The following is a 12,182-nucleotide window of genomic DNA, read 5'->3' as shown; positions in this document are numbered from 1 at the left end:
AATGGCGAAATTTTACTTTTGTTCATAGTAATTAGGTTTTTAGATTGTGTGAAATGTATATAAATTTGTATAGATCTGCGCCAAAAATTATTTAATGTAACGTTAATACGGTCGAACAATAAAATCTTCATTGTAGTATAATATGGACAAGTATGAGGACTTGTTCACAAACATTGTATTGTTGTTATGCATGTTATCTATTAATATGTATACACACATATATGATACAATTTTCTCAAATAAATTTTGATATCAATGCTACACCTGGTGTCCAAATGAAGCATAATTATTATGTGCTGTATCTTAAGACAGCCGGTATGGGTATTAAAACAAAGTAGAGAACGTTTTGACCTTCTTAAGTTATCTTCATGTTAGTATGAGATACATTGTTACTTAAAGTGGATTTCTCGTCATCATGAATTATTAACAGCTATCACTACTTTCTGATTATTTTCGTTGTGCAAAGCTACAGAATTTTACCTGGAGTAAGGTACCTTAACTTGCACAAACACAATGAGATGAGTGTTACTTGTTGAATTTCTCTCCAAGATGCACGTGATATATCTGTGAAAATCATTCTTTACAAGTGATAGTCTAGACGGAACGCCATTAAAAAGGGCAAGTTACTGTAATCAACGTTACTCTTATAACGCACTCACTGCAACCAATGCAGGGACTACTATTTATTTTACTTTATATCTTTGTACTAACGGGACAAGAAACAGGAATTCTTGGATCCCTCGTACTAAACATGCACTCGGCCCATTTAAAATAAATTAATTCAACGTCTTTGAACTTCAAGATCCTTTGTGTCACTGAAACAGTATTTAAATAGACACGAACGAAGCTATTTTATAAAATAAAAATAATTCACCAACCACACTTAAAAGTTGTTCATAAAATTATTAAAAACGTAGAGAAGGTTTTTAAATTAATGTAACAATCTACTATCAAATTTTAAATTGATAAGTATTATTATAATCGTTTGTTTATGTAGAGGAAAGCCACATCAGGCTGCTTGCTGTGTGCCCATGGTGAAATCGAACCCGATATTAATAGGTAATATGAGACTTCATACTTTTCACTTTAACTAAAGTATGAGCTTAAAATTAAAGTGTTTTCAAATATTTCTTGTTTTTCAGTATTATTGCTTGCTTTTGACTCATACCTAAGCCTACATCAGTCTGTAAACCACTTTCTTACAGAGTAAAGACGAATCTGAAAATCTTTATCATGTTAACTGTATATAATGATCCTAGAATTGTATTTAATGTATGTAATGATCCTAGAATTAATGTATCAAATGTTATATCTTTAAGTGTAAATCAAATACTCTGTGTCATCATCAAAATTTAACATACCTGCTAACCTCAGTGTTAAATGATCTTGTGATAAATTTGAAATAGATCATTTTTACCTTTAATTGTTATTACAATACACTATTGTACTTGGCAGAAGAAGAGTTATAACTACCAGTATCAAGAACTGTCTTCTTTAATATGTATCATCTAAACATGATTTTGTTTCAAATTTTTACCTAAGAAAGGTTTTTAAGAAGCTGATTTGAACATTTTATTCTTTTGTTAGTTAAGATGTTTTTTGTAATTCATTCAGTATAAAAGTTTCATTAATGAGTTAAAATAATTCTGAGTATTTACAGAAGTTTTGTGAAGAACTTAATCTAGCTGGGTTATAAGTTGATGAGGATCTCCTGAAGTTTCAAACTTTTTTTAGGATGTTAGTAAGTTTAGTATTCATAACAAATAGTTGTGAACAACATACATCTAAATTTAAAAACTTGTAACATTAACTGGGTAACATCTTATAATTTAGCTACTAGACTCAATGGTATTTTTCCAACTCAAATCTTTCACTTACAGTAACAAACTTTTGCAATACTGGTACCTGAAAAAACAAAACAGTGTTTGAAGCTAGAAGATTGATACCACATCTAATGATTATAACAGTACAGTTTTATTTAATATAACTTAATTTCTCTTGGAAAACAGACAATTTGATGACCTTTGTAACTGCTTCATTTCACTTCTCTGTCAAAGTTCTGAACTTAGACAAGTAAGCACATTATGATACTACATTAATCAGTGGACAAACAATGATATGTGGACAATGATATAGATTTATATGTATTAAGAGTATTAACTTAATTAGGAACTGAATAAGTTTAATGAAGTTGTATATAACATGTAAGAATATGAAAGAATCAGTAAAAGAAATGCTATTGGAATTATTGTTTTAAACATCTTTGCTTTAACAATAAAGCCTCGAGTTAGTGCCCATGTGCTCCATTCACCTAAAAATAAATAAATCTTGTAACGACAGGTAGTATTAGTCGAATCTCCAACAGCTAAGCAGAACTAACCTTTCTGCCTAGTGAAGCCGCTCACTCCGATTCCATTACAAGTATTTTCAAGTCTGAGATGTTTAGTGAAAAGAATACCTGCAATACCTGTAAGTCCAAGCAGTCATTTCCACTATGTGGGATCAACATTACCCTCTCCACGTTAGATGATAAATATATTTTTTGTTTATTTCTGGAATTTATCACGGTTTAGAGCAAACTGCTACTTTTCCACAAAGCTTTCCATTTTATGGATTTTCAGTATTTGCTAATAAAGACACCAATCATAGGTTGCGGATGCAGGTGGGTGAGTGGAGTGTTAAAAGAGGACGTTTTCTTCCACCCCTATCTTTCCTCTGTGATCACCAACGGTTCCAAGATTCTGGTCACAATATTAAAAGATGTATAAATTAATCCAATTATTAACATTGGTGTGTATAGTGTTCTGATTTATTTCACTAACTGATAAGTAATGTTTAAAATATCATACAACATACGTACTTACCCCTCTCAAGACCGACACCATTTCTAGGACTGTCTTGGTAACATTCAATGTTACAAAAGAAGACTATTGTACAAAGTTTGTAGATAATCTGTGTGAAGCTATTCAAGAGGTGGAAATTTTTCATTTCAAAATTCTACACAATGAATTTTGAAAGTTTGTAGGATCAAATTAAAATTAATGTAATATGTTTAGAACCATTCAGTCTTAAGTTACTATTTTCATCCTTTGATATTCTTGTTAGTGTTAGTTTGAACATTTCCTAACTGGTAGATAAAGTAACGTGTAACTTGGTCTAAATATTTCCTTACTATTAACGTAACTTCCTAAACTATTCTTTTAACAAACTGGTCCTCAAGTTAGAAAGCCTGGATAATACAAAACAAAGAAAACTTGTATATCTGTGTATTTCTTAGCAAGATGAAAATAATAGAAATGTAGTTTGACCTGATATTCAGCCTGACTGATATCACAATATTCATTTAAATTCTCCTTTTGTTTTATTTGAGTTTTCAAATTGTATAACACAGAATGTAAAACTAGTTCTGAAGTTTTGTGTAACAACTTGTGAGATTCTCAGGATTCTTTTAAAAGATAAACTGGATAATCTGTCCATGGATGACTGAGTTAACTATAGCTAACTATAGGATGATTGAGTTAACTATAGTAAAAAGATAACACTTAACAATATTGACATCTCTCTTTCTTTCTTGTTTGTCTGTAGGACACTCAGGTGAAAACCCCTTCCACTTCTTTCTCTGCTCATGAACATCTGAAACTGTCTGTGGTCTGTCATCTTGTGGATCAACTATATTCAAGCCTTAGAACAGTGGAAACAACCTTATTGTAAGGTCAAACGACAGTAATATATATACATAAAAGTTATAAGCTGGTAACTTTTATATAAAAAAGTAGAATAAATGTTGTAAAATGCAACAAAAAAATAAAGAATGTGCATTATATAACTTTCTATAGATAATAACATCATATGTTTTATGTGTCAGAAAACAGTGTATCTTGGAATGTTTTTAATGTATTACTCCCCCCCTGGAAACACATCACTCATATTTTGTCTTCATATTTGATTACTTAATGTTCTGGTGATCTTTATTTTTTTGTTGTTTACCTTTAATTGTATGACAGAGTTAAGTATTGCTGGTATTGATTAAAATAAATTGGGTTACTATAGTGCTTCAAACAGTAAATTTTCATCTTTATTTATGAAACACTTGTATGATACATCATTTGTTAATACAAAAGATTCATAACACAAAATATACCAGAAAGTAATTGATCTCTTCAGTCTGGTTTCATATAAGATGAGTCATTCAGATGACTGTGTCTCCCTCTGGATTATTTATGGAGAAGGTTAGACTACAATAATAGTAAGTGTATAAAACGTTTTTATATTCTGTACTTCTGATTACACTTTCCAGTTTGTTTGAGGTGATGTCATTTGCTATAAATATTGTTAGTTTTGTGAGGTGTACAGAAACTTGTTTGAACAAATAAAGGACTGCAATATTGTATGCTAGAATGAACAAACACTAGAACATTGTTCAAAATGTATATAAACAAACATAATGTTACAAATTAACTTGAGAGTCCATTGTCACTAAATAATTTAAAACAACAATTATTAGTACACATATTGTTTTTATATTATTTATAAAAAAGCTGATTGCTTCTTTTTATTGTTCATTCTTTGTTTGGCCTTGTTTTATTTAGACTGAATATCCTTACAATAATTGGGTAATGAAGTTTGTCACATTGACATGTAATTTGTTTTGTAAACATCAATGATTTATGTTGATTTAAATGTTTGACAAAACAGTAGTTAACAAAGGAAGTTTAAAACAATAAAGTGTTGAAATTACATCTTCAGATAATACCACATGTCTACTGACTGATATAGGTATCATGATAGTCATGTCAGTTTATATAAATTACATCTTCAGATACCACATGTCTACTGACTGATATAGGTATCATGACAGTCAGTCATGTGTCAGACTGATTATATAAATTACATCTTCAGACACCACATGTCTACTGACTGATATAGGTATCATGATAGTCATGTCAGTTTATATAAATTACATCTTCAGATACCACATGTCTACTGACTGATATAGGTATCATGATAGTCATGTCAGTTTATATAAATTACATCTTCAGATACCACATGTCTACTGACTGATATAGGTATCATGACAGTCATGTCAGTTTATATAAATTACATCTTCAGATAATACCACATGTCTACTAACTGATATAGGTATCATGATAGTCATGTCAGTTTATATAAATTACATCTTCAGACACCACATGTCTACTGACTGATATAGGTATCATGATAGTCATGTCAGTTTATATAAATTACATCTTCAGATACCACATGTCTACTGACTGATATAGGTATCATGATAGTCATGTCAGTTTATATAAATTACATCTTCAGATAATACCACATGTCTACTGACTGATATAGGTATCATGATAGTCATGTCAGTTTATATAAATTACATCTTCAGATACCACATGTCTACTGACTGATATAGGTATCATGATAGTCATGTCAGTTTATATAAATTACATCTTCAGATACCACATGTCTACTGACTGATATAGGTATCATGACAGTCATGTCAGTTTATATAAATTACATCTTCAGATAATACCACATGTCTACTAACTGATATAGGTATCATGATAGTCATGTCAGTTTATATAAATTACATCTTCAGATACCACATGTCTACTGACTGATATAGGTATCATGACAGTCATGTCAGTTTATATAAATTACATCTTCAGATACCACATGTCTACTGACTGATATAGGTATCATGATAGTCATGTCAGTTTATATAAATTACATCTTCAGATAATACCACATGTCTACTGACTGATATAGGTATCATGATAGTCATGTCAGTTTATATAAATTACATCTTCAGATACCACATGTCTACTGACTGACATAGGTATCATGATAGTCATGTCAGTTTATATAAATTACATCTTCAGATAATACCACATGTCTACTGACTGATATAGGTATCATGACAGTCATGTCAGTTTATATAAATTACATCTTCAGATACCACATGTCTACTGACTGATATAGGTATCATATTGTCATGTCAGTTTATATAAATTACATCTTCAGATACCACATGTCTACTGACTGACATAGGTATCATGACAGTCATGTCAGTTTCTATAACTCAACAATAAAAATTTACTTATCACACAGTTTGTTGTTAAGGCTTTTTTTTTAAGTGCATTTGTATCAGGTCATCTCATAAGTAATGCCTGAAAAGTTAATGCAGAAAGTGCATCATCATTTCTCTCTCTGTAGAATGCTTTAATGACTAAGATATGTAGTATATACAAGTTATCAGAAAATATGTACATGAGTGTATTCTCAATATGTAGTGGGGAGCACTTGCTCTAATCTGGAAAATGAGAAACTTGTTTTTTTATTCATTCAGCATATCTAAATGATTGGTTGGTTTGGTGTTTTATGGCACAAAGCAGCTAGATTATCTGTGCTACACATCCAGTAAAAAGTTTAAAATTTAAGTAAAATTATTAAAATTTGTAAAAGGAAATTAAGGTAAAATGAAACAAAGTTTAATTTTTGAACAAAAATATAAATAACATTAAATACAAATTTTACATCTAGTTTACAGCAGTGAGAGGAAATACAAGTTGTAAAGGACTTTCTGTAGTGTGACTGTAATTATCATAACTCACCAGGAAGACTATCATGTAAGTACAAAAACCACAGTTAGTCACCTGAAGTTGGCCTTTCCAGTCCTGGTGTCGAGTTATTTGACTTTACGGCCATTTTCTAATTTCAAATCAAACCAGATGGACTTTGATTCTTAAAAGCAAATCACATTAAAAAAGGTCTAATGTATAAATTAAAAAACCTAAATAGCATTAAGAATACTAATGGCCTTTAAAAAACTAAAAACATTTCCAAGGTGGACAGTGTCACCATCACCAATAACACTGTCTGACGTTATGGACAGAACATGTTTAGAATAGTGCTGTCATTGAGTCATAATGGCAGCAAGACAGTAACATGTGGCTTACTGTGACCTGAGTATTACACATACAACACAATGTATGGCTGTACTCTGCAATTAAGATAACCTGCTTTGATGGTGGGAGGTGGACGTGGTGATGTAAATATCAGAATGAGGACACTGGTTGGTATCATAATTCCATCTCTGTGAGTGGAGATACGCCTCACTGCAGAAACTCCTTGATAGAAGAATCCAGCAAGAATCCTTGACTCAAGAATGATCTTTAAATCCCTCTCTACAATAACTCCTTATGATGAATTCAAAGTAGCATGAGGTGTAACCTCAACAGGTATATCTCCAGTTGCCTTTGAATGCAACAGGAGTTCACTGTATTGAGATGTGGATGTTTCCACCAATATGTCAAGAGACTGATGCTTTACTGTCTTTGGAGAGCTAGCAAGTCCCTCTAGTCCTTTCTGAATGAAAAAGGGAGATTTTTGCCCTAAAATTTTGTCTGAAAGAGAATGTAGTATAAGAAAATGAGGTACAAAAGGTGTTACAGATATTGAAGATTGCTGCTCAGAATCTTCAAGATATGGTTGTTTACCTATGGACTGTTTTTCACTATTTTATTGAAGTTTTTATGTGGAGGATCTATAATAATAAAAAAAGGACTATCTCGGTGCCCACTGTCCTCACGCACCATAAAGCCCTACAAGGGGATGCACTACTATGATAAACAAGCACACCGCAGCATCGCCAGGGTTTTGTGGGCACTATACCCAAACACCACCATCAGATACAATGTCCACAACACCTATTGAGAACATCCAACACTGGTACTTGGTTGACCCTAGCCCAAGTGGACATGCCAATTGATCCAAGGGGGGCCACCCCAAGGCTGCCCATCTACAGGAATTGAAGAACAAAGTGGTGTGTTAGGGTTGGATCCCTCAACTACCAAGGATCCTCTCCTCACCTTCACGGGTCATTATGCATCCCAAACATGTGGGTGGATGTTTATACCCCAGAGGAGATAAACTGAAAGAACATTCCCTGGGAGGTTCCCTCACCATGTACAGGAGTTAAACTGAAGGTATATCTATATCAATTTATATTCAATTCATAATCTTACACCACTCTGTCCCCCTATCCAAAACATTTCTTGGGATCCTCACATCAATATTACACTTAATTCCACTAATTATTGCTGTGGTGCTTCTGTAATTTATATAGAAATTATATAGTTTTGCCCAGCGTTATGGCTAGTTCTCTATAATTGAGTGTTGTAAAATACAAGTTTTACATTGCAGTATTGTGACCTTCCAGGCAGTAAACAGTGTGGAAAGAAATCAGTAAATTTTCAATTAATCTTGTCTTAAGAAACTTCCAATAGGATAACATCAATCTGATTATAATTCTTTCTTAACAGGTGTTATTTCTTCAGAAATCTATGAACAATGGGTAAACTCGAAGAGGAAATGACCATGTTGTTTAACTTTATAGAATTATTGTTTCAGTTACATTTAGATTGAGATTAACAAATACAAGAAATATATTTATCACTTTATTACTTACCATAATAGTATAATTTAAGCAAGTTTTTTATTACTATATAGTACATATAAATATTTTCTTAGCATAAATGGTTATTTTTTGTTTGAAATTAAGTTTTTATACAACTGGGGGTATATTTTTGAAAAGATATTTTCATTAATCTTAGAGATGGATGATATGGAAAACCTTTGAAAATAAACAGAAAGAGAAAAGCACAAATCTCTGAGAAACAGTGTTCCAGAGAACATAAAATGTGGTGTAGCAGATACAGAGATTTCCCCAACACCCCTCTAATACAAAAAGAGACTCTCTCCTGTTGAACAAGGTTTAAACATAAAACATTCTGCTTTGTTAAATTATATGTTTGATCTGCATAATTAACATAAGTTTAATTTGTTACATTAATTGTTCTTCACCTTCCTATAATTATTATCCCTTTCACTGCATGTTGAGTGGAATATGGAGTTTGTTTCAGTGGACTAGTAGTTTGTAGAATACAATCACATTTCAGTTATAATACATTAATACTATTTACAGATAAGATTTTAAACTTATTTTTCTTAAAACATAGAAATATAAATAAAGAAGTAAAGCATACAATTATATCTTCTAGTTACAACTTGTGTACCAGTTTGCTGGTACCAACCTTCTTCAAGCCTTTAGAAATACACTAAACAGCTGCCTGGATAATACAGTCAATCACTGCTGCCACGCAGCCATCTACTGATGGTTTACAGATGATGGCAGGATCAATTTCTGTGAGAGCATTGAAAGAGGGCCAGTGTGCTTAATCCAGCTTTCACTGTGGCACGCTGGGTCGCATGGCATCGATCATGACCAGTCTCTCTCAAAACGATAGGAAAATGATCAATGCCTCGTGGGTTGTCAATCCTCCATGAAAAGTGAGAGAATAGTAACTGGGAGCAAACTGAGAGATCAGTAGAAGAAAAGGACTGACTAGGTGCATGAAAATAAGTAGAAGAACCAGTATTGAAAAGAGAGGTTGTGATCAGAGAGCATACACTCTACGGAGTGACCCCTCCCATCAATATCAGTACCTTCCCAGAGGGGATGATGTCCATTAAAGTTCCCCAGGTTAAAAAGGTAGATGGCAACTATTCAAGGAGAGCACCAAGGTCTGATTGATCATAAATCTCTAAAGCCTCAAAGGTGTGTCCAATGGCATAAACAAAGTGGGCACATGCTGATCAACCAACAGTGCTACCAGCAGTATAAGGAGTAACCTCAATGGGTATATCCTCCAGTCACCTTCAAATGCTTGAGTAATTCACTGTATTTAGGAGTGGAAGTTTCCATGAATATGTCACCAGAGCAAAGCTTTTGAACTGACCTTGGTGAGGCAGGAAGTTCTTCTACTCCCTTCCAAATAAAAAAGGAGAGTTTGCCCTAAAAGTTTGTCTCAAAGAGAATGTAGTATAAGAAAATGAGGTACAGGCGTTAGTTACAGAGGATGAAGGTTGTTGCTCAGAATCTTCGAAACCTGGCCATATACCTATGGACTGTTTTCTTCACAATTTTAATTAAATTTTTTATTTGGGGATCCGTAATAAAGAATTTTCAGTGCCCACTGACCCTACCCACCATGATGCCCTACAAGGGAACACACTACACTAACAAACAAAGAATACACAAGAAGCACAATACCCAAACACCAGCATCGGACACAATGTCCAAAACACCTATTGAGAACATCCAACACTGGTTCTCGGTAGACCCTAATCCAAGTGAACCAGCTGATTGATCTTGGTGGGGGCCACCCATATACAGGAATTCAATGCCAAAGTGGTGTGTCAAGGTTGGAACCCTCAACCACCAGGATCCTCTCCTCCCATTCACGGGTCACCACACACGTCAAATACATGGGTGGATGTTTAGATACCAGAGGAGATAAACCAAAATAACAGAATCTTCTCTGGGTAATCCTCTCACACCAAGGGGCAGACAGAATGATGGAAGGTTTTTTCATCAAGTTGTGTAGATGTGTTGGAGTGAATTAACGTGAGCTTATCTTCACTTTTCACTATAAGTTTGTGCTTCTCTCTGATACAGACTGGATGAGCACAGTAGTATGAACTATTATTTATTGTTGAATAAAAGTTGTATTTGATTTGTATGGGTGTTTTGTGAGGAAGAAAACAGATTTATAAGATGAACAAATAGATATTTCTGGTATTTTATCTCTTGGACAAGGTTTTCTTTCCAAAAGTTTCATGGTCTCTCTTTTTTAAAACATGACATACTCTCCTCATGCAACAATCCTCTACCAACAGGAGTGTGACATACTCTCCTCATGCAACAATCCTCTACCAACAGGAGTGTGACATTACTCAATCCTCTATGCAACTGTGACTTACTCTCCAACTACCTCTTCCAACAGGAGTGTGACATACCTCAATCAACAATCCTCACCAACAGGGTGTGACATACTCTCCTCATGCAATCCTCTACCAACAGGAGCGTGACATACTCTCCTCATGGAGGAGTGTGACATACTCTCCTCGTGCAACATCCTCTACCAACAGGAGTGTGACATACTCTCCTCATGCAACTACCTCTACCAACAGGAGTGTGACATACTCTCCTCATGCAACAATCCTCTACCAACAGGAGTGTGACTTACTCTCCTCATGCAACTACCTCTTCCAACAGGAGTGTGACATACTCTCCTCAATCAACAATCCTCTACCAACAGGAGTGTGACATACTCTCCTCATGCAACAATCCTCTACCAACAGGAGCGTGACATACTCTCCTCATGCAACTACCTCTACCAACAGGAGTGTGACATACTCTCCTCGTGCAACATTCCTCTACCAACAGGAGCATGACTTACTCTCCTCATGCAACTACCTCTACCTGATGTATAGTCTAACCTCACTTGGAGATTAGATGCCAGAAACAAAAACACTAAATGGGAAAGAAGGATGTAAAGTGTGAAAAGTATCAATCAGTAATACATTTTATTGGTAAGTAAATTATATGTTCCAATATGATTCATCACCTTTACTAAAAGCTACAATCCTACACATTGACTTGGTGAAGGGAGTGGTGCTACATTACTAAGATTATCCCTTTTCAAAATACATCTAATAAAAGCCCATGGAGTTTATCAACATCTCTGTTTAGTAAACACACTAGAGGGAGACTGGACCACATCGGAATCAGTTTTACTCTTCACTCTTGATGAAAATCATCACTGAATGGACAACAAAGAGGAACATATGATAAACAGCAGAAAGTTAGTGTCTGAGACTTTTAAAAGATGGGGCAGGTCCACTCAAAGCTGTGTTAACATTTCCATCCTAAAACCATTGGAACTGTGAATAATATATCTAGTTCACAAAAGAAGGTCACTGACCAACTGTTGCTTGACCTGCCATTGATATAGTGTGGTTGAGGCATGTCAGACCATAACTGAGAGATGAACTATAGCTTCATACTATCTGAAGCAATGTTGATACTTCTAGTCCGAGAAGAATGATGTCCTCAACCATCAGATTAAGATGCACACCTAATATAACATGATGAGGAAGCTCCAGACTACAATCAGAAAATCCACTCAATTCTCAGAACCACTGGGATTCAATTGTTTCACCATTGGAAAACCAGAGCTCCTCAACCAGTGTGTGAAATTAACTCTACCTAATGCCAGTTATACCACAAATGGCTCATTTGTCTTGCATTATTTCTACCATACATACTA

The 12,182-nt window shown here is 34.1% G+C and overlaps 1 long non-coding RNA gene across 1 annotated transcript; it reads left to right on the top strand.

Moving 5' to 3' along the window:
• The first annotated feature begins 337 nt into the window (after positions 1-337).
• On the top strand, positions 338-4,066 carry LOC143242776 (uncharacterized). The gene is made up of 2 exons (XR_013023227.1): positions 338-618; positions 3,586-4,066. It is a non-coding gene; the product is annotated as an uncharacterized LOC143242776 (long non-coding RNA).
• Positions 4,067-12,182: the final 8,116 nt, after the last annotated feature.

This window comes from Tachypleus tridentatus, unplaced genomic scaffold (assembly GCF_004210375.1).
Source record: "Tachypleus tridentatus isolate NWPU-2018 unplaced genomic scaffold, ASM421037v1 Hic_cluster_2, whole genome shotgun sequence".
NCBI lineage: Eukaryota > Metazoa > Arthropoda > Merostomata > Xiphosura > Limulidae > Tachypleus > Tachypleus tridentatus.
Note: the sequence above shows the minus strand (reverse complement) of the source record. Positions and strands in the feature narration are given on the sequence as shown.